Source organism: Heterodontus francisci, chromosome 11 (assembly GCF_036365525.1).
Source record: "Heterodontus francisci isolate sHetFra1 chromosome 11, sHetFra1.hap1, whole genome shotgun sequence".
Lineage (NCBI taxonomy): Eukaryota > Metazoa > Chordata > Chondrichthyes > Heterodontiformes > Heterodontidae > Heterodontus > Heterodontus francisci.
Window position 1 is genome coordinate 10,988,486 of NC_090381.1, and position 23,561 is coordinate 11,012,046.

The following is a 23,561-nucleotide window of genomic DNA, read 5'->3' on the forward strand; positions in this document are numbered from 1 at the left end:
ATCCTTTCCTTTATTAGCTGAGGTATAGAATACAAGAGCAGGGAGGATATGCTGGAACTGTATAACTCATTGGTTCGGCTACAACTTGAGTACTGTGTGCAGTTCTGGTCAACTCATCACAGAAAGGATGTAATTTCACTGGAAAGGGTACAGAGGAGATTTACAAGGATGTTGCCAGGACTGGAAAAATGCAGCTATGAGGAAAGATTGGATAGGCTGGGCTTGTTCTCCTTGGAACAGGGAAGACTGAGGGGAGATCTGATTGAATTATACAAAATTTTGAGGGGCGTGGATAGAGTGGAGGTGAATGGCCTACTGACCTTAGCAGAGAGGTCAGTGACGAGGGGGCAGAGATTTAAAATCATTGGTAGAAAAATTAGAGGGGCAATAAGGAAAAACATTTTCACACAAAGGGCGGCGGGTGTCTGGAACCCACTGCCTGAAAGGGTAGTTGAGGCAGAAACCCTTAACTCATTCAAAAGGAATCTTGATATGCACCTCAAGTACCGTAATCTGCAGGGCGATGGACCAAATGCTGGAAGGTGGGATTAGAAAGTGTGGATCGTTTTTCGGCCGGCACAGACACGATGGGCCAAGTGGCCTCTTTCTGTGCCGTAAACTTTCTATGATTGACGACAACAAACTTGCAGGGCTGCGGGGATGGAGTAGGGGAATAGGACTGAGTGGATTGCTCGACAAAGTCGGCATGGTTCGATGGGCCGAATGGCAGCCTCCGGTGCCGTAATGATTAGGACAATCTTTTGTTCCCATGTCTTACTAGCTGCTTCTTTGGCTTTAGCATCCACTTTTTTGATTCCACCTCTGTGAAGCGCTTTGGAACATCAACAAGCAGTGTGTGTTTGTGGCTATGTGGAAGTTGCAGGGATGTGTGGGAATTTCATTATGCAAAATGTGAAAAAGAGCAAAAGAAAAATGTCAGTAGGTGGTCTTAGTGATGGCACAAATATGTGTATAAATATGACACCAAGTTTGCAAACAAACTGCTTCAGCCTCAGACGGAGAGGGATGGAGTCAGTGGCTATGGAGTGGAGTTTCTGGCAGGGACTGAAGACCTTTGGTCTTCCCAATATTTAACTGGAGGAAATTTCTGCTCATCCTCCACTTGATCCACTTGCAGGAGTTCCTCAGGGTAGTACCAAGGCCTATCCGTCTTCAGCTGCTTCATTAATAACCTTCCCTCCTTCATAAGGTCAGAAGTGGGGATGTTCGCTGATGATGCTGTGTTCAGTACCATTCACAACTCCTTGTAGCAGTCCCTACCTGCGTTCAGCAAGACCTGGACAACAGTCAAGCTGGACTGTTGAAAGGAAAATGAAATCTGTGCCACAGCAGTGGCAGGCAATGACCCTCTCCAACAAGACAGAGTCCAACCACTTCCCCTTACCATTCAATGGCATGACCATTACCCCACCATCAACACCCTAAGGGGGTCACCATTGGCCAGAAACCTTAATGGATCTGCTACAAAAATACTGTGGCGATAACAGCAGACCAGAGATTGGGGATTCTTTGACATGTGACTCACCTCCTAATTCCCCGAAGTCTTTGCACCACCTACAAAGCATAACTCAGGAGTGTGATGGAATATTCTCTACTTGTCTGGATGAGTGCCACTCCAAAAACACTCAAGAAGCTTGACACCATTGAGGGCATAGTTTCCACTTGTTCACCACCCCGTCAACCACGTTAAAGAATTCCCTCCCTGTTTCTATGCTGTACGACTCGATGACTAAGTGTATTAAGAGTAAAAGGGTAGCTAGGGCGAGAGTAGGTCCTCTTAAGGATCAGTGTGGCATTCTATGTGTGGAGCCACGGGAAATGGGCGAGGTCTTAAATGAATATTTCTCATCCGTATTTTCCGTGGAGAAGGAAGCTAGTGAGTTCAAGGGAGGGAACAGCGATATCCTGGAGCATATCAACATTCCAAAGGAGGAGGTGTTGGAGGTTTTGAAGCACATTAAGGTGGATAAATCCCCAGGGCCTGACGAGATGTATCCTAGGATGCCAAGGGAAGCAAGGGAGGAGATTGCTGGGGCCCTGGCAGAGATCTTTGTATCATCGTTCGCCACAGGTGAGGTACCGGAAAACTGAAGGATAGCTAATGTTGTGCCTTTATTTAAGAAGGGCAGCAGGGATAAGCAAGGGAACTACAGGTCGGTGAGCCTTAGATCAGTGGTGGGAAAGTTATTGGAAGGGATTCTGAGAGACAGGATTTATATGCATCTGGAAAGGTAAGGTCTGATTAGGGATAGTCAGCATGGCTTTGTGCGTGGGAAATCATGTCTCACGAATTTAACTGAGTTTTTTGAGGAGGTGTCCAAGAGGATTGATGAGGGCAAGGGCGATGAACGTTGTCTACGTGGACTTTAGCAAGGCCTTTGACAAAGTCCCACATGGTATGCTGGTCCAGAACACATGGGGTCCAGGGTGAGCTAGCAAATTGGATACAAAATTGGCTTGGTGATAGGAGGCAGAGGGTGGTAGTGGAGGGTTGTTTTTCAGATTGGAGGCCGGTGACCAGTGGTGTGCCGTAGGGATCGGTGCTGGGCCCTCTGTTGTTTGTCATATATATTAATGACTTGGATGTGAATGTAGGGGGCATGATTAATAAGTTTGCAGATGACACCAAAATTCAATGAATGGCCTGACACTGGGAAGTTCCGAGGAACAAAGGGACCTTGGCGTGTTTGTCCATAGATCTCTGAAGGCAGAAGGGCAGGTTAATAGGGTGGTGAAAAAGGCATATGGGACACTTGCCTTTATCAGTCGAGGCATAGATTACAAAAGCAGGGAGGTCATGTTGGAGTTGTACAGAACTTTGGTAAGGCCACAGCTGGAGTACTGTGTGCAATTCTGGTCGCCACATTATAGGAAGGATGTGATTGCATTGGAGGGGGTGCAGAGGCGATTCACCAGGATGTTGCCTGGGATGAAACATTTAAGCTATGAAGAGAGGTTGGATAGGCTTGGGTTGTTTTCACTGGAGCAGAGAAGACTGAGGGGTGACCTGATCGAGGTGTACAAGATTATGTGTGACATGGACAGGGTGGATAGGGAGCAGCTGTTCCCCTTAGTTTGAAGGATTAGTTACGAGGGGTCACAAGTTTAAGGTGAGGGGCAGGAGGTTTAAGGGGGACTTGAGGAAGAACTTTTTTACCCAGAGGGTGGTGACGGTCTGGAATCCCCTGCCTGTGGTAGTTGCAGTTTGCCTCACATCCTTTAAAAAGTACCTGGATGAGCACTTGGCACGTCATAACATTCAAGGATATGGGCCAAGTGCTGGCAAATGGGATTAGGTAGACAGGTCAGGTGTTTTAACGCATCGGTGCAGACTCGATGGGCTGAAGGGCCTCTTCCGCACCGTAGTATTCTGTGATTCTGGTGGTATAGTGGACAGTGAAGAAGGTTGCCTAAGGTTACAACAGGATATAGATCAACTGGGAAAGTGGGCAAGGGATTGGCAAATGGAATTTAACGCAGACAAGTGTGAAGTGATGCATTTTGGGAAGTTAAACCAGGACAGGACATATACAGTGAATGGCAGGGCCCTGGGGAGTGTTGTTGAACAGAGAGACCTTGGGGTGCAAGTACATAGTTCCCTGAAAGTGGCAACACAGGTAGACAGGGTGGTGAAGAAGGTGTATGGCATGCTTGCCTTCATTGGCCGAGGCATTGAGTACAAGAGTTGGGACGTCAAGTTACAGTTGTATATAACGTTGGCTAGGCTGCATTTGGAGTACTGTGTGCAGTTCTGCTCGCCGCACTACAGGAAAGATGTGATTAAGCTAGAGAGGATGCAGAAAAGATTCACAAGGATGTTGCCTGGTTTGGAGGGCTTGAGTTATAAAGAGAGATTGGATAGGCTGGGTCTGTTTTCCCTGGAGCGAAGGAGGCTGAGACGGGACATGATAGAGGTATATAAAATTATGAGAGGCATAGATAGAGTAGATAGCCAGAGTCTGTTTGCCATGGTAGGGATGGCTCAAACTAGAGGGCTTAGATTTAAGGTGAGAGGGAGGAGGTTTAAAGGGGATCCAGGGAGAAGACTCTGAGGGCGGAGTTCCAGACCAGGAAGTATAAAAAACTTACCTCGGGGATTCGCGGCCTTCATCCAGGGAGAAGACTCAGAGGGCGGTGTTCCAGACCTGTAAGTAGAAAATTTACCTTGGGGATTTGCGGCCTTCATCCAGGCAGAAGACTCGGAGGGCGGAGTTCCAGACCTGTAAGTATAAAAAACTTACCTCGGGGATTCGCGGCCTTCATCCAGGGAGAAGACTCGGAGGGCGGAGTTCCAGACCTGTAAGTATAAAAAACTTACCTCGGGGATTCGCGGCCTTCATCCAGGGAGAAGACTCGGAGGGCGGTGTTCCAGACCTGTAAGTATAAAAAACTTACCTCGGGGATTCGCGGCCTTCATCCAGGGAGAAGACTCGGAGGGCGGAGTTCCAGACCTGTAAGTATAAAAAACTTACCTCGGGGATTCGCGGCCTTCATCCAGGGAGAAGACTCGGAGGGCGGTGTTCCAGACCTGTAAGTAGAAAACTTACCTCGGGGATTCGCGGCCTTCATCCAGGGAGAAGACTCGGAGGGCGGAGTTCCAGACCTGTAAGTTTAAAAAAAACCTACCACCGGTAAAAAAAAAAGCTGAAGAATAAAGCTAAAAAAAATGAAAGTGACGTCACAGGAAAGATGTGACCTGATTGGCTGGGAGGGAATTTGTACTGAATTTGAAAATAAAACAGAATCACAGAATAATACAGTGCAGAAGAGGCCCTTCGGCCCATCGAGTCTGCACCGATGAATTAAAACACTTGACCAGTCTACCTAATCCCATTTGCCAGCATTGATAAACATTGATAAAAATTGATTAAAACCCTAATTAACTAACTAATAAGTAGAGTAACTAAACCAGAGGGAGGAGATTACTGCATTTAGTTAGCATTTAATATTTATAGTAGAAATCTAGCACTAGGGACTATATAGTTAATTGTAACATAATTTAGTAAGGATTTAATAAGTATTTTAAATTAATTTATTAATTAGTGCGAGAAATGACAGTTAGAGGGGCGAAGTGCTTCACCTGTGAGATGTGGGAAGTCTGTGACGCTTCCAGCGTTCCGGACGACTACATCTGCAGGAAGTGTACCCAGTTGCAGCTCCTCACAGACCGTATGGATCGGTTGCAGCAGCAACTGGATGCACTTAAGAGCATGCAGGTGGCGGAAAGCATCATAGACAGGAGTTTTAGAGACGTGGTTACACCCAAGGTGCAGGCAGATAGATGGGTGACCGCTAGAAGGGGCAGGCAGTCAGTCAGTGCAGGAATCCCCTGTGGCTGTCCCCCTCTCTAACAAGTATACTGTTTTGGATACTGTTGGGGGGGATGGCCTATTAGGGGGAAACAACAGCAGCAGCCAGAGCAGTGGCACCACGGCTGGCACTTTTGTTCAGCAGAGAGGGACAAAGTGCAGAAGAGCAATAGTTATAGGGGACTCTATAGTCAGGGGCACAGATAGGCGCTTCTGTGGATGTGAAGGAGACTCCAGGATGGTATGTTGCCTCCCTGGTGCCAGGGTCAAGGATGTCTCTGAACGGACAGGGGGCATTCTGAAGGGGGAGGGTGAACAGCCAGAGGTTGTGGTACACATTGGTACAAACGACATAGGCAGGAAGAGTGATGAGGTCCTGCAGGGGGAGTTTAGGGAGTTAGGTCGAAAGTTAAAAGACAGGACCTCGAGGGTTGTAATCTCTGGATTACTCCCTGTGCCACGTGCCAGTGAGGCTAGAAATAGGAAGATAGTGCAGCTAAACACGTGGCTGAACAGCTGGTGTAGGAGGGAGGATTTCAGATATCTGGATCATTGGGATCTCTTCAGGGACAGGTGGGACCTGCACAAGAAGGACGGGTTGCATCTAAACTGGAAGGGCACTAATATCCTGGCTGCAAGGTTTGCTAGAGTCACTCGGGAGGGTTTAAACTAGTGTGGCAGGGGGGTGGGAACCAGAGCAGTCGGACAGCAGGTGAAATAAATGAGGGGGAACGAGTAAATAAGGCCAGTAAGACTAAGAGGAAGAGCAGGCAGGGAGATGTTGCTGAGCACAGCGGGACTGGTGGTCTGAAGTGCATTTGTTTCAATGCGAGAAGTATAACAGGTAAGGCAGATGAACTTAGAGCTTGGATTAGTACTTGGAACTATGATGTTGCTATTACAGAGACTTGGTTGAGGGAAGGACAGGGATTTAGAAGCTTCAGGCGGGATAAAGGGGGATGTAAAAGGGGTGGGGGAGTTGCATTACTGGTTAAGGAGAATATCACAGCTGTACTGCGAGAGGACACCTCGGAGGGGTCATGCAGCGAGGCAATATGGGTGGAGCTCAGGAATAGGAAGGGTGCAGTCACGATGTTGAGGGTTTACTACAGGCCTCCCAACAGCCAGCGGGAGGTAGAGGAGCAGATTTGTAGACAGATTTTGGAAAGATGTAAAGTTAACAGGGTTGTAGTGGTGGGTGATTTTAACTTCTCCTATATTGACTGGGACTCACTTAGTGCTTGGGGCTTGGATGGGGCAGAATTTGTAAGGAGCATCCAGGAGGGCTTCTTGAAACAATATGTAGATAGTTCAACTAGGGATGGGGCCGTACTGGACCTGGTATTGGGGAATGAGCCCAGCTAGGTGGGCAAAGTTTCAGTAGGGGAGCATTTCGGGAACAGTGACCATAATTCCGTAAATTTTAAGGTACTTGTGGATAAGGATAAGAGTAGTCCTCGGCTGAAGGTGCTAAATTGGGGGTAGGCTAATTATAACAATATTAGGCAGGAACTGAAGAATTTAGATTGGGGGCGGCTGTTTGAGGGTAAATCAACATCTGACATGTGGGAGTCTTTCAAACGTCAGTTGATTAGTATCCAGGACCGGCATGTTCCTGTGAGGAAGAAGGATAAGTTTGGCAAGTTTTGGGAACCTTGGATAACGCCGGCTATTGTGAGCCTTGTCAAAAAGAAAAAGGAAGCATTCGTAAGGGCTCGAAGGCTGGGAACAGACGAAGCCCTTGAGGAATATTAGGACAGTTGGAAGGAACTTCAGCAAGGAGTCAGGAGGGCTAAAAGAGGTCATGAAAAGTAATTGGCAAACAGAATTAAGGAAAATCCCAAGGCTTTTTATACATATATAAAGAGCAAGAGGGTAACCAGGGAAAGGGTTGGCCCACTCAAGGACAGAGGAGGGAATCTATGTGTGGAGCCAGAGGAAATGGACGAGGTACTAAATGAGTACTTTGCATCAGTATTCACCAAAGGGAAGGACTTGGTGGATGATGAGTCTAGGAAAGGGAGTGTAGATAGTCTGGGTCATGTCGTTATCAAAAAGGAGGAGGTGTTGGGCGTCTTGCAAAGCATTAAGGTAGATATGTCCCCAGGGCCTGAAGGGATCTACCCCAGAATATTAAGGGATGCAAGGGAAGAAATTGCTGGGGCCTTGGCAGTAATCTTTGTATCCTCATTGGCTACAGGTGAGGTCCCAGAGGACTGGAGATCAGTCAATGTTGTTCCTTTGTTTAAGAAGGGTAGCAAGGATAATCCAGGAAATTATAGGCCGGTGAGCCTTACGTCAGTGGTAGGGAAATTATTAGAGAGGATTCTTCGGGACAGGATTTACTCCCATTTGGAAACAAACGAACTGATTAGCAAGAGGCAGCATGGTTTTGTGAAGAGGAGGTCGTGTCTCACTAACCCGATTGAGTTTTTTGAGGAAGTGACGAAGATTATTGATGAAGGAAGGGCAGTGGGTGTTGTCTATATGAACTTCAGTAAAGCCTTTGACAAGGCCCCTCATGACAGACTGGTACAAAAGATGAAGTCACACGGGGTCAGAGGTGAGCTGGCAAGATGGATACAGAACTGGCTCGGTCATAGAAGACAGAGGGTAGCATTGGAAGGGTGCTTTTCTGAATGGAGGGCTCTGACTAGTGGTGTTCCGCAGGGATCAAGTGCTGGGACCTTTGCTGTTTGTAGTATATATAAATGATTTGGAGGAAAATGTAGCTGGTCTGATTTGTAAGTTTGCGGATGACACAAAGGTTGGTGGAGTCGTAGTGATGAGGATTTTCAGAGGATACAGCGGGATATTGGAGACTTGGGCGGAGAAATGGCAGATGGAGTTTAATCCGGACAAATGTGAGGGAATGCATTTTGGAAGATCTAATGCAGGTGGGAAGTGTACAGTAAATGGCAGAACCCTTAGGAGTATTGACAGGCAGAGAGATCTGGGCGTACAAGTCCACAGGTCTCTGAAAGTGGCAACGCAGGATGGATAAGTTAGTCAAGAAGGCATACGGCTTGCTTGCCTTCATCAGTCGGGGCATAGAGTATAAAAATTGGCAAGTCATGCTGCAGCTGTACAGAACTTTAGTTAGGCCACACTTAGAATATTGCGTGCAATTCTGGACGCCACACTACCAGAAGGACGTGGAGGCTTTGGAGAGAGTGCAGAAGAGGTTTACCAGGATGTTGCCTGGTCTGGAGGGCATTAGCTATAAGGAGAGGTTGGATAAACTCGGATTGTTTTCACTGGAACGACGGAGGTGGAGGGGCGACATGATAGAGGTTTACAAAGTTATGAGCGGCATGGACAGAATGGATAGTCAGAAGCTTTTTCCCGGGTGGAAGAGTCAGTTACTAGGGGACATAGGTTTAAGGTGCGAGCGGCAATGTTTAGAGGGGATGTGCAAGGCAAGTTCTTTACACAGAGGGTGCTGAGTGCCTGGAACCTGCTGCCGGGGGAGGTGGTGGAAGCAGGTACGATATCAACGTTTAAGAGGCATCTTGACAAATACATGAATAGGATGGGAATAGAGGGATACGGTCCCCGGACGTGCTTTAGTTTAGGCAGGCATCAAGATCGGCGCAGGGTTGGTAGGCTGAATGGCCTGTTCCTGTGCTGTACTGTTCTTTGTTCTTGGGATCAAAGGGGTAAATTTTTCACACAAAAAATAGTGGGTATCTGGAATGAGCTGCCTGAGGAGGTGGTGGAGGCAGCAACAGTCGCGACATTTAAGAGGCATCTGGACAGGTACTTGAATGAGCAAGGCAAAGAGGGATGTGGAATTGATGCAGGCTGGTGGGATTAGTATAGATAGTTATTATGGCTGGCATGGACGCAGTGGGCCGAAGGGCCTGTTTCTCTGCTGTATGAGTCTATGACTCGATGACTGTAAATCCAATCCAGCCAATTACCATCCCATCAGTCTACTCTCAATCATCAGCAAAGTGATGGAAGGTGGTGTTGTTAATGCTGTCAAGCTGCACTTACTCACCAATAACCTGTTCACCGATGCTCAGTTCAGGTTCTGACACGACCGCTGGACTCCAGAACTCATTACAGCCTTGGCCGAAACATGGACAAAAGAGCTGAATTCTATAAATGAAATGAGAATGACTGCCATTGACATCAAGGCACCACTTGATAGAGTGTGACTTCAAGGGGCCCTAGTAGAATTGAATTCAGTGGGAATCGATTGTGTGTGGGGTGGGGAGGGGTGGGCGAGCTCTCTATTAGTTGAGTCAGTCATAACCTAGCGCAAAGATTGTTGGAGGCCAATCATCTCAGCCGCAGAACATCATTGAAGAACTGTGTCAGGGCAGCATTCTCGGCCCAACTATGTTCGCAGCTTCATCAATGAATTTCCGCATGGAGTAAGAAGCACATGGAAATTTCACATGGGTACCAACAACATAGATAGGACTAGGAAAGAGTTTCTCCACGGGGAGTATGAGCAGCTAGGGCTAAATTAAAAAGCAGAACTTCAAAGGTAATAAACTTCAGATAACTACCTGAGCCACGAGCAAATTAGAACATAGAACAGTACAGCACAGTACAGGCCCTTCGGCCCACAATTTGATGACCCTTTAACCTACCCTAAGATCAAACTACCTACATACCCTTCTTTCTACTATCATCCATGTCCCTATCCAAGAGTCGCTTAAATGTCCCTAATGTATCTGCTTCTACTACCACCGCTGGCAGTGCATTCCACGCACCCACCACTCTCTGTGTAAATAACCTACCTCTGACATCTCCCCTAAATCTTCCTCCAATCACCTTAAAATTATTCCCCCTGCTGAAAGCCCTTTCCGCCCTTGGAAAAAGTCTCTGGCTATCCACTCTATCTATGCCTCTCATCATCTTGTACACCTCTATCAAGTCACCTCTCATCCTTCTTCGCTCCAATGAGAAAAGCCCTAGCTCCCTCAACCTTTCTTCATAAGACATGCCCTCCAGTCCAGGCAGCATCCTGGTAAATCTCCTCTGCACCCCCTCTAAAGCTTCCACATCCTTCCTATAATGAGGCGACCAGAACTGAACGCAATATTCCAAGTGTGGTCTAACCAGCGCTTTATAGAGCTGCAGCATAACCTCGCGGCTCTTAAACACAATTAGCAGAGGGTAAATAAGATTAGAGGGTTAAATCTGTGGCTCAAAGATAGGTGTGGGCGAAATGGGTTTTAATTCATGGGGCACTGGCATGCGGGGAAAGTGGGAGTGAATTCTTTAAGTGGAAACTGGTATTCAGTTCTGAGCACCGATGGGAGAGAGGGTTCCTCTGGAGTGTGTAGCGAGAGTCATGACCAGAGCACCATGGGTGGCTCAGCTGTGCCGAGTAGGGAGGAGAAAAGACGAGAGCAATAGTGGTAGTGGTTTCTATAGTTGAGGGAACAGATAGGCATCTCTGTTGTTGCAGGCGTGATTTCAGGTTGGTATGTTGCCTTCCTGGTGCCAGGGTCATGGATATCACCGAGCAGCTACAGGGTATTCTGGAGGGCGAAGATGTGCAGCCAGAGGTCGTCGTCCACACTGGTACCAACAATATAGAAAGAAACTTGGCTTTAAGAGGGGCAAGAATGGCAGCTCAACATCCCTGGATATAGAGTTTTCAGGCGGAATAGGGGAGGATAAAAAAAGAGGGGGGATGTAGCGCACGCCCTCCCTCGCGCGCCGCGCTCCCTCCCTCGCGCCCGCGCCCTCCCTCGCGCCCGCGCCCTCTCTCGCGCCCGCGCCCTCCCTCGCGCCCGCGCCCTCCCTCGCGCCCGCGCCCTCCCTCGCGCCCGCGCCCTCCCTCGCGCCCGCGCTCCCTCCCTCGTGCGCCGCGCTCCCTCCCTCGTGCGCCGCGCTCCCTCCGTCGTGCGCCGCGCTCCCTCCCTCGTGCGCCGCGCTCCCTCCCTCGTGCGCCCCGCTCCCTCCCTCGTGCGCCCCGCTCCCTCCCTCGTGCGCCCCGCTCCCTCCCTCGTGCGCCCCGCTCCCTCCCTCCCTCCCTCTCCCCTCTCCCCCTCCCCGCGCCCTCTCGGGCTCTCTCTCTCTCGCTTTGTCGCGCGCATGCGTGCTCGTTGTCGTTTTTATGGCCAAGCTGTTACCCCTCACTTCCTGTTAGGGGATGCCCTGGTTTCCTCCCCATGGTGATCGCATGCTGGCCTAGGACGTGGCTACTTCACATCTCCTTTGTTTCACAAGAAGACTTTCAATTCTGCAATGTTTTAGGATTGATGTAGGATGGATTCAATTGACACCTCTTAGCTTTGAAAATTTGTCCTTTGTCAGCCAGTTTGAGTGCACAAAAGGTCAATTCCTTTTTTTCTTCGGTGGCTGTTTTGGACCATTATTCACTTTTAAATTAACGGTTCATTTTTAAAGATGAAGTTAATTTTTCATAACTCTTCAGAGTTAGTCCATGAAAGTGTATCACACTTCCCGTATGTGTGACAATGTGATAATTTAAAGAGAGAGGGAAAGGTGAGTGTTCAAGGTAGCAATAAGGGAATTGATAATCAGAGTATGGCAGGAAGGTACACAGTGTACACACCTAAGACTGTGTCAGCAGATAAGGCTGGAGATTGTGAAAATAATAAAAAGAGGGAATTAAAGGCGCTCTGTCTGAATGTATACAGCACTCGTAACAAGGTAGATGAATTGACAGCACAAATAGAAGTGGACAGATGTGATCTAATTGCCATTACAGAGATGTGGCTGCAGGGTGGCCAAGGCTGTGAACTGAATGTTCAAGGGTATTCAACATTTAGGAAGGATAAACAAAAAGGAAAAGGCGGTGGGGTAGTGCTGTTAATAAAGGCTGAAGTCAGTAAATTAGTGAGAGAGGATCTTGAATTTAAGAATCAAGATGTAGAATCAGTTTGGGTAGAGCTAAGAAACAGCAAGGAGCAGCAAACATTGGTAGAAGTTGTTTATAGGTCACTAAACAGTAGTGGTAATGTAGGGCACAATATAAATCAGGAAATTAGAGGTGCATGTAACAAGGGTCATACAGTAATCATGGGGGACATCAGTTTACATTTAGACTGGGTAAACTTAATTAGCGCTAATGCTGTGGAGGACCAATTCCTGGAATGCATATAGGATGGTTTTCTAGAACAGTATGTTGAGGAACCGACTAGAGAACAGGTTATTTTAGATCTGGTATTGTGCAATGAGAAAGGGCTAATTAATAATCTTGTTGTAAAGGAGCCTCCAAGGAAGAGTGACCATAATATGGTCTTACTTTAGATTTGAAAGTGATGTAGTTCAATCAGAAACTAGGGTCTTGAATCTAAACAGAGGAAACTGCGAAGGTATGAAGGGCAAATTGGCTGTGGTAGATGGGGAAATGACATTAAAAGGTTTGACAATGGACAGGTAATGGCACACAAAACCAGCAGGAAACGTGATCCAACCATGGCTAACGAGAAGTTAAAGATTGTATTAGATCAAGGGAAGAGGCTTATAAAGTTGCCAAAAAAGTAGTAAGCCTGAGGATTGGGAGCATTTTAGAATTCAGAAATGGAGGACCAAGGAACTGATGAAGAGAAAGTAGAATATGAAAGCAAACTAATGAGAAACATAAAAACGGATTGCAAAAGCTTCTATATGTATGCAAAAAGGAAAACATCAGCAAAGACAAATGTGGGCCCATTACAGGCAGAGACAAGGGAATTATAATTATTATTATTTGCTATCCCTCGCAGCGGAGGTGATTGTCTTCCGTGAGTCTGGAGATGGTTGTTGAGGCTGATTCAGGATCTCCAGACTTTATTGCACAGAGGGCATTTGTTGTCATGTGGGGTGTCTGGACGTGTATTATTAGCTCGGGTCATGGCTTCTTCTTTCCGCTGCTCTAACTTTTTTCTTCATTTTGTCATCGTTGTGTCTCAAAATGCTGGGATCCTTCCCACAGATTGTGCTTCCTTCTGCTTTGGTCCAGGGCGATGGTCTCCCAGGAGTTGATGCCAGTGTTGCGTTTCTTCTTGTTGGCTTTCAGCACGTCCTTGAAGTGCCTCTTCTGTTCTCCTCTGGTGCATCTGCCCTGACTGAGCTGGGAGAAGACGACCTGCTTTGGGAGTCTTGTATCTGACATAAAACTAAATGAGCAACCCAGCAAAGCTGATGGCAGATAATTGTAGCCTCAATGTTTGTGGTGCCTGCTTTGTGAGAGGACACTGGTGTTGGTGTGCCTGGCCTCTCACTTGATATGTAGGATCTTCCGCAGGCAGCATTGATGAAATGACTCCAGTGCTTTGCGGTGTCTCCTATACGTTGTCCATGTTTCAGCCCTTTAGTACAAGGTAGGGATCACGACCGTGTGGTAGACCATGAGCTTGATTCAGTTTTGATGTCACGATCTTCAAACACTCGCTTCCTCAGGTGGCCAAAGGCTGCACCAGCAGATTTCAGGCAATGCTGGTTTTCTTCGTCAGTGTCAGCCTTCTGTGAAAGATAACTTCTAAGATACTGGAAGTGTTCCACATTTTCCTAATCATTGGGGCTGGGGCGTGTGTATTTGGAGCTTGCTGATGGAGGACTTTGGTCTTCTGAATCTTGAATGAAAGTCCCATCTTCTTATATGTCTCAGTAAATAAATTGATGATTCTCTGAAGATCTGTTTCCAACACAGCACTTACTGCAGCGTCATCAGCATATTGGAGCTCAAAGACTGAAGTCGGGGTTATTTTAGTTTTTTATTGGCGTCCCCTGAGATTAAATAGTTTACCATCCATTCGATAACTAAGCTGCACTCCAGCAGGGAGCTTGTCTGCTAGGGAGATCAGAAAAAGAGTTGTGGCATTGACACAACCTTGTTTAACTCCTGTCTTAACCTCAAAAGGGTCTATAATGGATCTGTTGCTAAGTATTACCGCTTGCATATCATCATGAAGCAGGCGAAGGATGGTGACGAATTTTAGATGACATCCCTATTTCAACAGAATCTTCCAGAGTGTCTCACAATTTAGAGAGTCGAAGGCCTTTATCAAGTCAAAAACTGCTATGTAGAGAGGTTGATGTTGTTCGTGACATTTTCCTTGTAGTTGACGAGCTGTGAAAATCATGTCAGCAGTGCCTGTTGATGGTCTAAACCCACCTTGAGATTTGGGAGTAGCTCTTCAAGTGCAATGAGTCATTTCAGAGGGGTTCTTGTAATGATCTTCCCTGCAATGGAGAGCAGGGAGATGCCTCTGTAATTTCCACAGTTGGATTTGTCCTCTTCCTTGAAGATTGTCACAATCATAGTATCCTTGAGATCATTCGGGATATCCTCTTAATGATAAGGTGGGTGAGCTTGCAGCATGGGTTGGTACCTGGGATCTCGATGTAGTGGCCATTTCAGAGACATGGGTAGAGCAGGGGCAGGAATGGATGTTGCAGGTTCCAGGATTTAGATGTTTCAGTAAGAACAGAGAAGATGGTAAAAGAGGGGGGGGTGTGGCATTGTTAATCAAGGAGAGTATTACAGCGACAGAAAGGACGTTTGAGGACTCGTCTACTGAGGTAGTATGGGCCGAGGTTAGAAACAGGAGAGGTGAGGTCACCCTGTTGGGAGTCTTTTATGGACCTCCAAATAGTTCCAGAGATGTAGAGGAAAGGATAGCGAAGATGATTCTCGACAGGGGCGAGAGTAACAGGGTAGTTGTTATGGGGGACTTTAACTTTCCAAATATCGACTGGAAATACTATAGTTCGAGTACTTTACATGGGTCTGTTTTTGTCCAGTGTGTGCAGGAGGGATTTCTGACACAGTATGTAGACAGGCCAACCAGGGGCGATGCCACATTGGATTTGGTACTGGGTAATGAACCCGGCCAGGTGTTAGATTTAGATGTAGGTGAGCACTTTGGTGATAGTGATCACAATTCGGTTAGGTTTACCTTAGCGATGGGCAGGGACAGGTATATACCGCAGGGCAAAAATTATAGCTGGGGGAAAGGAAATTATGTTGCGATTAGGCAAGATTTAGGATGCGTAGGATGGGGAAGGAAACTGCAGGGGATGGAAACAATCGAAATGTGGAGCTTATTCAAGGAGCAGCTACTGCGTGTCCTTGATAAGTATGTACCTGTGAGGCAGGGAGGAAGTTGTCGAGCGAGGGAGCCGTGGTTTACTAAAGAAGTTGAAGCGCTTGTCAAGAGGAAGAAGAAGGCTTATGTTAGGATGAGACGTGAAGGCTCAGTTAGGGCGCTTGAGAGTTACAAGCTAGCCAGGAAGGATCTAAAGGGAGAGCTAAGAAGAGCAAGGAGAGGACACGAGAAGTCATTGGCGGATAGGATCAGGGAAAACCCGAAGGCTTTCTATAGGTATATCAGGAATAAAAGAATGACCAGAGTTAGATTAGGGCCAATCAAGGATAGTAGTGGGAAGTTGTGTGTGGAATCAGAGGAGATAGGGGAAGTGTTAAATGAATATTTTGAGTCAGTATTTACAGTAGAGAAAGAAAATGTTGTCGAGGAGAATACTGAGATTCAGGCTACTAGGCTAGATGGGATTGAGGTTCACAAGGAGGAGGTGTTATCAATTTTGGAAAGTGTGAAAATAGATAAGTCCCCTGGGCCAGATGGGATTTATCCTAGGATTCTCTGGGAAGCTAAAGGAGGAGATTGCAGAGCCTTTGTCCTTGATCTTTATGTCGTCATTGTTGACAGGAATAGTGCCGGAAGACTGGAGGATAGCAAATGTTGTCCCCTTGTTCAAGAAGGGGAGTAGAGACAGCCCTGGTAATTATAGACCTGTGAGCCTTACTTCGGTTGTGGGTAAAATGTTGGAAAAGGTTATAAGAGACAGGATTTATAATCATCTTGAAAAGAATAAGTTCATTAGTGATAGTCAGCACGGTTTTGTGAAGGGTAGGTCGTGCCTCACAAACCTTTGAGTTTTTTGACAAGGTGACCAAACAGGTGGATGAGGGTAAAGCAGTGGATGTGGTGTATATGGATTTCAGTAAGGCGTTTGATAAGGCTCCCCATGGTAGGCTATTGCAGAAAATACGCAAGTATGGGGTTGAAGGTGATTTAGAGCTTTGGATCAGAAATTGGCTAGCTGAAAGAAGACAGAGGGTGGTGGTTGATGGCAAATGTTCATCCTGGAGTTTAGTTACTAGTGGTGTACCGCAAGGATCTGTTTTGGGGCCACTGCTGTTTGTCATTTTTATAAATGACCTGGAAGAGGGTGTAGAAGGGTGGGTTAGTAAATTTGCGGATGACACTAAGGTCGATGGAGTTGTGGATAGTACCGAAGGATGTTGTAGGGTACAGAGGGACATAGATAGGCTGCAGAGCTGGGCTGAGAGATGGCAAATGGAGTTTAATGCGGAAGAGTGTGAGGTGATTCACTTTGGAAGGAGTAACAGGAATGCAGAGTACTGGGCTACTGGGAAGATTCTTGGTAGTGTAGATGAACAGAGAGATCTTGGTGTCCAGGTGCATAAATCCCTGAAGGTTGCTACCCAGGTTAATAGGGCTGTTAAGAAGGCATATGGTGTGTTAGCTTTTATTAGTAGGGGGATCGCGTTTCGGAGCCATGAGGTCATGCTGCAGCTGTACAAAACTCTGGTGAGACCGCACCTGGAGTATTGCGTGCAGTTCTGGTCACCGCATTATAGGAAGGATGTGGAAGCTATGGAAAGGGTGCAGAGGAGATTTACTAGGATGTTGCCTAGTATGGAGGGAAGGTCTTACGAGGAAAGGCTCTGAGGGACTTGTGGTTATTTTCATTGGAGAGAAGGAGGAGGAGAGGTGACTTAATAGAGACATATAAGATAATCAGAGGGTTAGATAGGGTGGATAGTGAGAGTCTTTTTCCTCGGATGGTGATGGCAAACACGAGGGGACATAGCTTCAAGTTGAGGGGTGATAGATATAGGACAGATGTCAGAGGTAGTTTCTTTACTCAGAGAGTAGTAAGGGCGTGGAACGCCCTGCCTGCAACAGTAGTAGACTCGCCAACTTTAAGGGCATTTAAGTGGTCATTGGATAGACATATGGATGAAAATGGAATAGTGTCGGTCAGATGGTTTCACAGGTCGGCGCAACATCGAGGGCCGAAGGGCCTGTACTGCGCTGTAATGTTCTAATGATGCAGTCCGTGGCCATATGCAGCAAGACCTGGACAGCATTCAGTCTTAGGCTGATAAGAATGTACCATTCGTGCCAGACAAGTGCCAGGCAATGACTGTCTCCAACAAGAGAGAATCCAACCATCTTGACATTCAAAGACCAAAGAAGAACAAAGAACAGTACAGCACTGGAACCGATCTTGATGCCTGTCTAAACTAAAACCTTCTGCACTTCCAGGGTCCGTATCCCTCTTTTCCCATCCTATTCATGTATTTGTCAAGATGCCTCTTAAACGTCGCTATCGTACCTGCTTCCACCACCTCCCCCGGCAGCAAGTTCCAGGTATTCACCACCCTCTGTGTAAAAAAACTTGCCTCGCACATCCCCTCTAAACTTTAAAATAAAAGCAAAATACTGCGGATGCTGGAAATCTGAAATAAAAACAAGAAATGCTGGAACCACTCAGCAGGTATGGCAGCATCTGTGGAAAGAGAAGCAAAGTTAACGTTTCGGGTCAGTGACCCTTCTCGCACCTTAAACCTGTGTCCCCCAGTAACTGACGCTTCCAACTGGGAAATAGCTTCTGACTATCCACTCTGTCCATGCCACTCATAACTTTGTAAACTTCTATCATGTCGCCCCTCCACCTCTGTTGATCCAGTGAAAACAATCCGGGTTCATCCAACCTCTCCTCATAGCTAATGCCCTCCAGACCAGGCAACATCCTGGTAAACCTCTTCTGTACCCTCTCCAGAGCTTCCACATCCTTCTGGTAGTGTGGCGTCCAGAATTGTACGCAATATTCCAAGTGTGGCCTAACTAAGGTTCTGTACAGCTGCAGCATGACTTGCCAATTTTTATACTCTATGCCCCGACTGATGAAGGTAAGCATGCCGTATGCTTTCTTGACTACCTTATCCACCTGCATTGCCACTTTCAGTGACCTGTGTACGCCCAGATCTCTCTGCCTGTCAATGCTCCCAAGGATTCTGCCATTTACTGTAGACTTCCCACCTGTATTAGACCTTCCAAAATGCATTACCTCAATTTGTCCGGATTAAACTCCACCTGCCATTTCTCTGCCCAAGTCACCAACCGATCTTAACCCTGCTATCCCCTCTGACAATCCTTGTCACTATCCGCAACTCCACTAACCTCTGTGTCGTCCGCAAACTTACAAATCAGACCAGCTACATTTTCCTCCAAATCATTTATATATACTACAAACAGCAAAAGTCCCAGCACTGATCCCTGCGGAACACCACTAGTCACATCCCTCCATTCAGAAAAGCACCCTTCCACTGCTACCCTCTGTCTTCTGTGACAGAGCCAGTTCTGTATCCATCTTGCCAGCTCTCCTCTGATCCTGTGTGACTTCATCTTTTGTACCAGTCTGCCATGAGGGACCTTGTCAAAGACTTTACTGAAGTCCATGTAGACAACATTCACTGCCCTTCCTTCATCAATCATCTTCGTCACTTCCTCAAATAACTCGATCAAGTTCGTGAGAAACGTCCTCCCCTTCACAAAACCATGCTGCCTCTCGCTACTGCCTGTGTGGAGTTTGCAAGTTCTCCCTGTGTCTGCGTGGGTTTTCTCCGGGTGCTCTGGTTTCCTCCCACAAGCCAAAAGACTTCTTGGTTGATAGGTAAATTGGCCATTATAAATTATCACTAGTATAGGTAGGTGGTAGGGAAATATAGGGACAGGTGGGAATGTTTGGTAGGAATATGGGATTAGTGTAGGATTAGTATAAATGGGTGGTTGATGGTCGGCACAGACTCGGTGGGCCGAAGGGCCTGTTTCAGTGCTGTATCTCTAATCTAATCTAATCTGATAAGTCCATTTGTTTCCAAATGGAAGTAAATCCTGTCCCGAAGAATCCTCTCCAATAATTTCCCTACTCTTCAACAGCATTATCATAGCTGAATTCCACACCATCAACATCCTGGGAATTGCCATTGACCAGAAACGTTACTGGACAAGGCAGATAAATACTGTATCTACAAGTGCAGGATAGAGGCTGGGAATTCTGTCGCGAGCATTTCACCTCCTGACTCCTCAAAGCCTGTTCACCATCTTCAAGGCACTATTTTGGGGTGTGATGGAATATTTTCCATTTGCCTGGCTGAATTTAGCTCCAACTACAGTCTGGAAGCTCAACACCAGCCAAGACAAAGCAGTCTGTTTGATTGGTACCTCTTCCACCACCTTCAACATTTACTCCCTTCACCACTGGGGCACAGTGACAACTGCAGCAACTCACCAAGGCTTCTTTGTCAGCACCTGCCAAACCTGTGACCTCTACAACCTAGAAGCACAAGGACAGCGGTCGCATGGGAACACCATCACCTGCAAGTTCCACTCAAAGTCACACACCATCCTTACTTGGAACTCTTTCACCATTTTTTCATTCTTTCTGGGTCAAAATCCTGTGGCTGTATCTGCACCATGTGGACTGCAGTGATTCAAGGGCTATAAGAGATGGGAAATAAATGCTGGCTTTGCCAGCGATGCCCGCATCTCAAGAATGAATAAAAGAAAGTGCTTTGGCAAAGGTTGAAACGATATGAAGTGATGGACAGAAATGAAAAGAAAGGCTGCGTTTGCTGACAACACAACCACAAGGTGGCGCTGTAGTGGCACATGCGCAAATGCAGCCTGTGCCACTAAAACGTCTGTCTCTGATGTCAGGCAATTGCCAGGATTAAAGATGGCGCTGCTCAAATAATCACACGATGGCAACCTAAACACATGGCAGCACACAATGGCAGGAGGGGAGTGAGTGAACGGGGAGGGGAGGGAGCAGGGAGGGGGGTGAGCGGGCGGGCGGAGGTCGGGAGCAGGCGGCGGTGGGAAGGAGGAGAACGTACCTGCCACCATCAAGGTCTTTGGCCGCTCTCTGTCCGCTCCCTGCTCCCTTTGCCCACGTTACACGATGACGTCATCTACACATGTGCCAACCAGTCCTGGCAATGCGGAATGCAGCGCATGCGCAGAGGGTAGGGAACCAGTTTGCGCTTGTGCGCATATTGGTGCAGTCGGATGATGTCAGCTGCCGGCTGCGTTGCCAATAATCACTTTGGAAAAGAAAAGAGCTGGGGGTGCAGGCAAATTACCGAGCTGCTGCAACATCAGATTTCTGGTTTGGTGTTGCAACAGTTGTTGCAGAGTAGGTGACCTGTGTCACTCTACTCACTCGTCCCTTTAAGTTGGCATTGGAGCATGCTTGCAAGAAGGTGCAATCAAATTGTATGTCATAACTGAGGTTACTGTTCTGCATATGACAACTCTTTCTCATGGTAGTTACAGGTGCCCTGGCCGCAGATGGCACAGCTCTGGATCTGGCTTTCTGTTCTGCATCCTGAAAAAATCCCAATGTTCATTGTCAAGTAGGTTTAATAATGCCCATAAGTAAGCTTGGTGGCATCTTGGGAGGTATGGTCAGTCAGGTTATGCTACTTATTGTTCACCCTGGCATATATTTCAAGCCGTGGTATTGAAGGACTGCTATCATGTGAATAGGTGCTTCACCATTAGTCAGTCATTCACGCATGTTGGTGATACCTTTGGGTCTGCGGTCCAAACTTTCTTTGGAAAAAAGGGGTTTTCTGAAGCACCAAAGAAAGGTTTGGGCAACCTTGTCTGTAAATGCAGCCATGTGTCCTGATAAGTGAGCACAGACCACTCAGGTAGCCTGGGCTGCCTAGTGTCTCTCTCCAGGTCCTCTCCTCTTCTGCATAATGTGTCAGTTCAAGGATTTTCTGTTTATGACAGTAATGATGTTGAGGTAAAAAGAAAAGCAGTTGGAAGAAAGGCTCATGAGAACCAATGAGCAACAGCAGAAAAATGACTGGGATTGCAGACCATGGACAGATTTGAAAAATAAGTTTAAAAGCAGATCATTGTCAATGCAGGTCAGCATATACACAGGTGGTGGGTGAGTCGGACTTGGTGTGAGTTAGAATATGGGGCAGCAGAGTTTTGGATGAGCTCAATTTACAGAGAGTAGAAGATGGAAGATCAACCAGGAGGGCATTGTAATTGTCAGGTCCGGAGCCAACAAAGGCATGGAAGGGGGTTTCAGCAGCAGAAGAGCTGAGGCAGGAGTAAGGTACAGAGGTGATCTTGGTGGAGAGTATATATGATCAGAAGCTAAGCTCGGGATCAAGTAGAATGCCGAGGTTGTGAACAGTCTGTTTCAAATTCAGGCAGTGAGCATGGAGGGTGAAAGTCGGTGGTTAGAGAACAGAGTTTACAGTGGGACGGAAGACAATAGCTTTGGTCTTACAAATATTTAATTGGAGGAGCACAGTTCTGTCGAACCACAGTTTCTCCTTGCACAATGGTTCTAGTGTTAGGACTTCCACTTTCTTGAATTGCAGCACCTCTATCATAGTGGTACAAATCACAAGCTTACCCACCCCAGTTCTGCTCAGTCTCAGGACTGTCCAACTACTGAAGCCTATTTTTCTGCTCAGTGCAGTTAAATTCCAAGCCTGTACCCAGGACCTCTGTATTCCAGATACTAACTCCAACTGGTACATCTCACACTTCGAAATGGAAAAGGATTAAAAGAAAAACTAAACATATAGACAAATGCATATGTAAAAAATATGAGACCATTTCTTCAGAATCAAAAATTTGACCTGTTAAAAGTCTTGATCATTGAAGAGGGAAGTCTGTGCCCTGGTATCTTTTGCTTGCATCCTTGTATGAGGACTACGTGCTGATATTTGTCCATTTTTCACAATATTAGGTGAAGTAAGCATGCAGTGTAATAGTAAGCTACAGGCTAATGAGGAATATTCATACTGTTCTGATGAAAGGTCATTGACCTGAAACGTTAAGTCTGTTTCTCTCTCCACAGATGCTGCCAGCCCAGCTGAGTATTTCCAGCATTTTCTGTCTTTAGCTTCCAACTTGTAGTTTTGCAGCAAATGTTGAATCTTGAGCGGCATGCTGACCCATATACTCAGTTATTCATTCCACGCTCCGCTACCCAGGTGTCACTTCCCTTCATAGTGCTTTGTGCAAGAATAAGGAAGTTGTGTAGCTAAATATGTAATAAAAAAGCCAATGTGATATTTTCTCAACTAAATTCAAATATGGACTTATGTTTTGTTATTTTTTCTATTCTTTTACTCCTGAATTTTCAGCTGAGGTAACTTAGATCACTGTCCGAGGCAACTCCTATCAGCTTGTGCCTTTGAGATTGTCTTCACTAGCTTTGCTATTTATGACGTGTAAGCCTGTCGGTGACATGCTGGGACAAAAAATAGAAAACCCTGGGCTGTTGATTAATTTTAAGCTACTGGAATTATTTTCTTGCCTCAGTAAGATTTATCTCCAATCCTTGTTAAGCAATTGTGAATCTAAATGCTAGCCTCTACCTCAATAAATAACATTTTGCATACAGCTCTTCTCGTCTCCTTAGGAGCAGTGGGAGCTATGTAATAAATGTTAACCTGTCTTTCAATGAAGATGCTAGTTAGCTTGTTTCCAGGACATTTCACTTCACTTTATAGATTTTATCTGCTACCAAAGTCCATTATAAATTCATAACTGGCAGCTGTCATATTTATAACTGAACTAATAAAGTTTGTATTGTTACATCCAGGTGAGAAAGAGGTCTAGGGTTCCGTTTCAGCCTTCACCTGGTCTGACTGGAACAGGGTTTAAATTTTAAATATACTGTGTTTTTAGCTCCCCCTTGGTGAATCCTTGTTCACTGCTTTCCAATTGTAAGGCAAAGAAAGCAGCACGAACAGGCTTTCTTAGGTTTAAAGAAGAAAAGTTGAAATTTATTCAGCTTAAACTCGAATTTGGTTAATGCATACACGATACACACATGCAAATAGAGACAGAAAAGAGCAGAAGACAAATAAAGTGGAAAAGTTTGAGGCGATATCTGGAGTATTTGTTACGGTTCTTCGAGCTCATTGTAGGGTCCTTGATTGTAGGTAGATCTTGCTTTTCGTTGGGACCCAGTATTATTATTAAACTTTGTTCGCTGTAGGATACTTTTCTCTCTTGAGGTTCTTGTGGATTCAGAGGCTTGTGAGAAAGAGATGGGAGCAGAAAGACAGACAGGAGGTCTTCTTCAGTCCAGGAGCGTTCTGCTTTCTGCAGGCTCTCAGTTCAAACTGTACAATTCAGAAATAAAAAAACCCAG

At 46.4% G+C, this 23,561-nt stretch overlaps 1 protein-coding gene across 1 annotated transcript in view; it reads left to right on the plus strand.

The window, feature by feature from the left end:
• ryk (receptor like tyrosine kinase) overlaps positions 1-23,561 on the plus strand; it is a 429,626-nt gene that overhangs the window by 154,681 nt on the left and 251,384 nt on the right. The window lies entirely within an intron of this gene.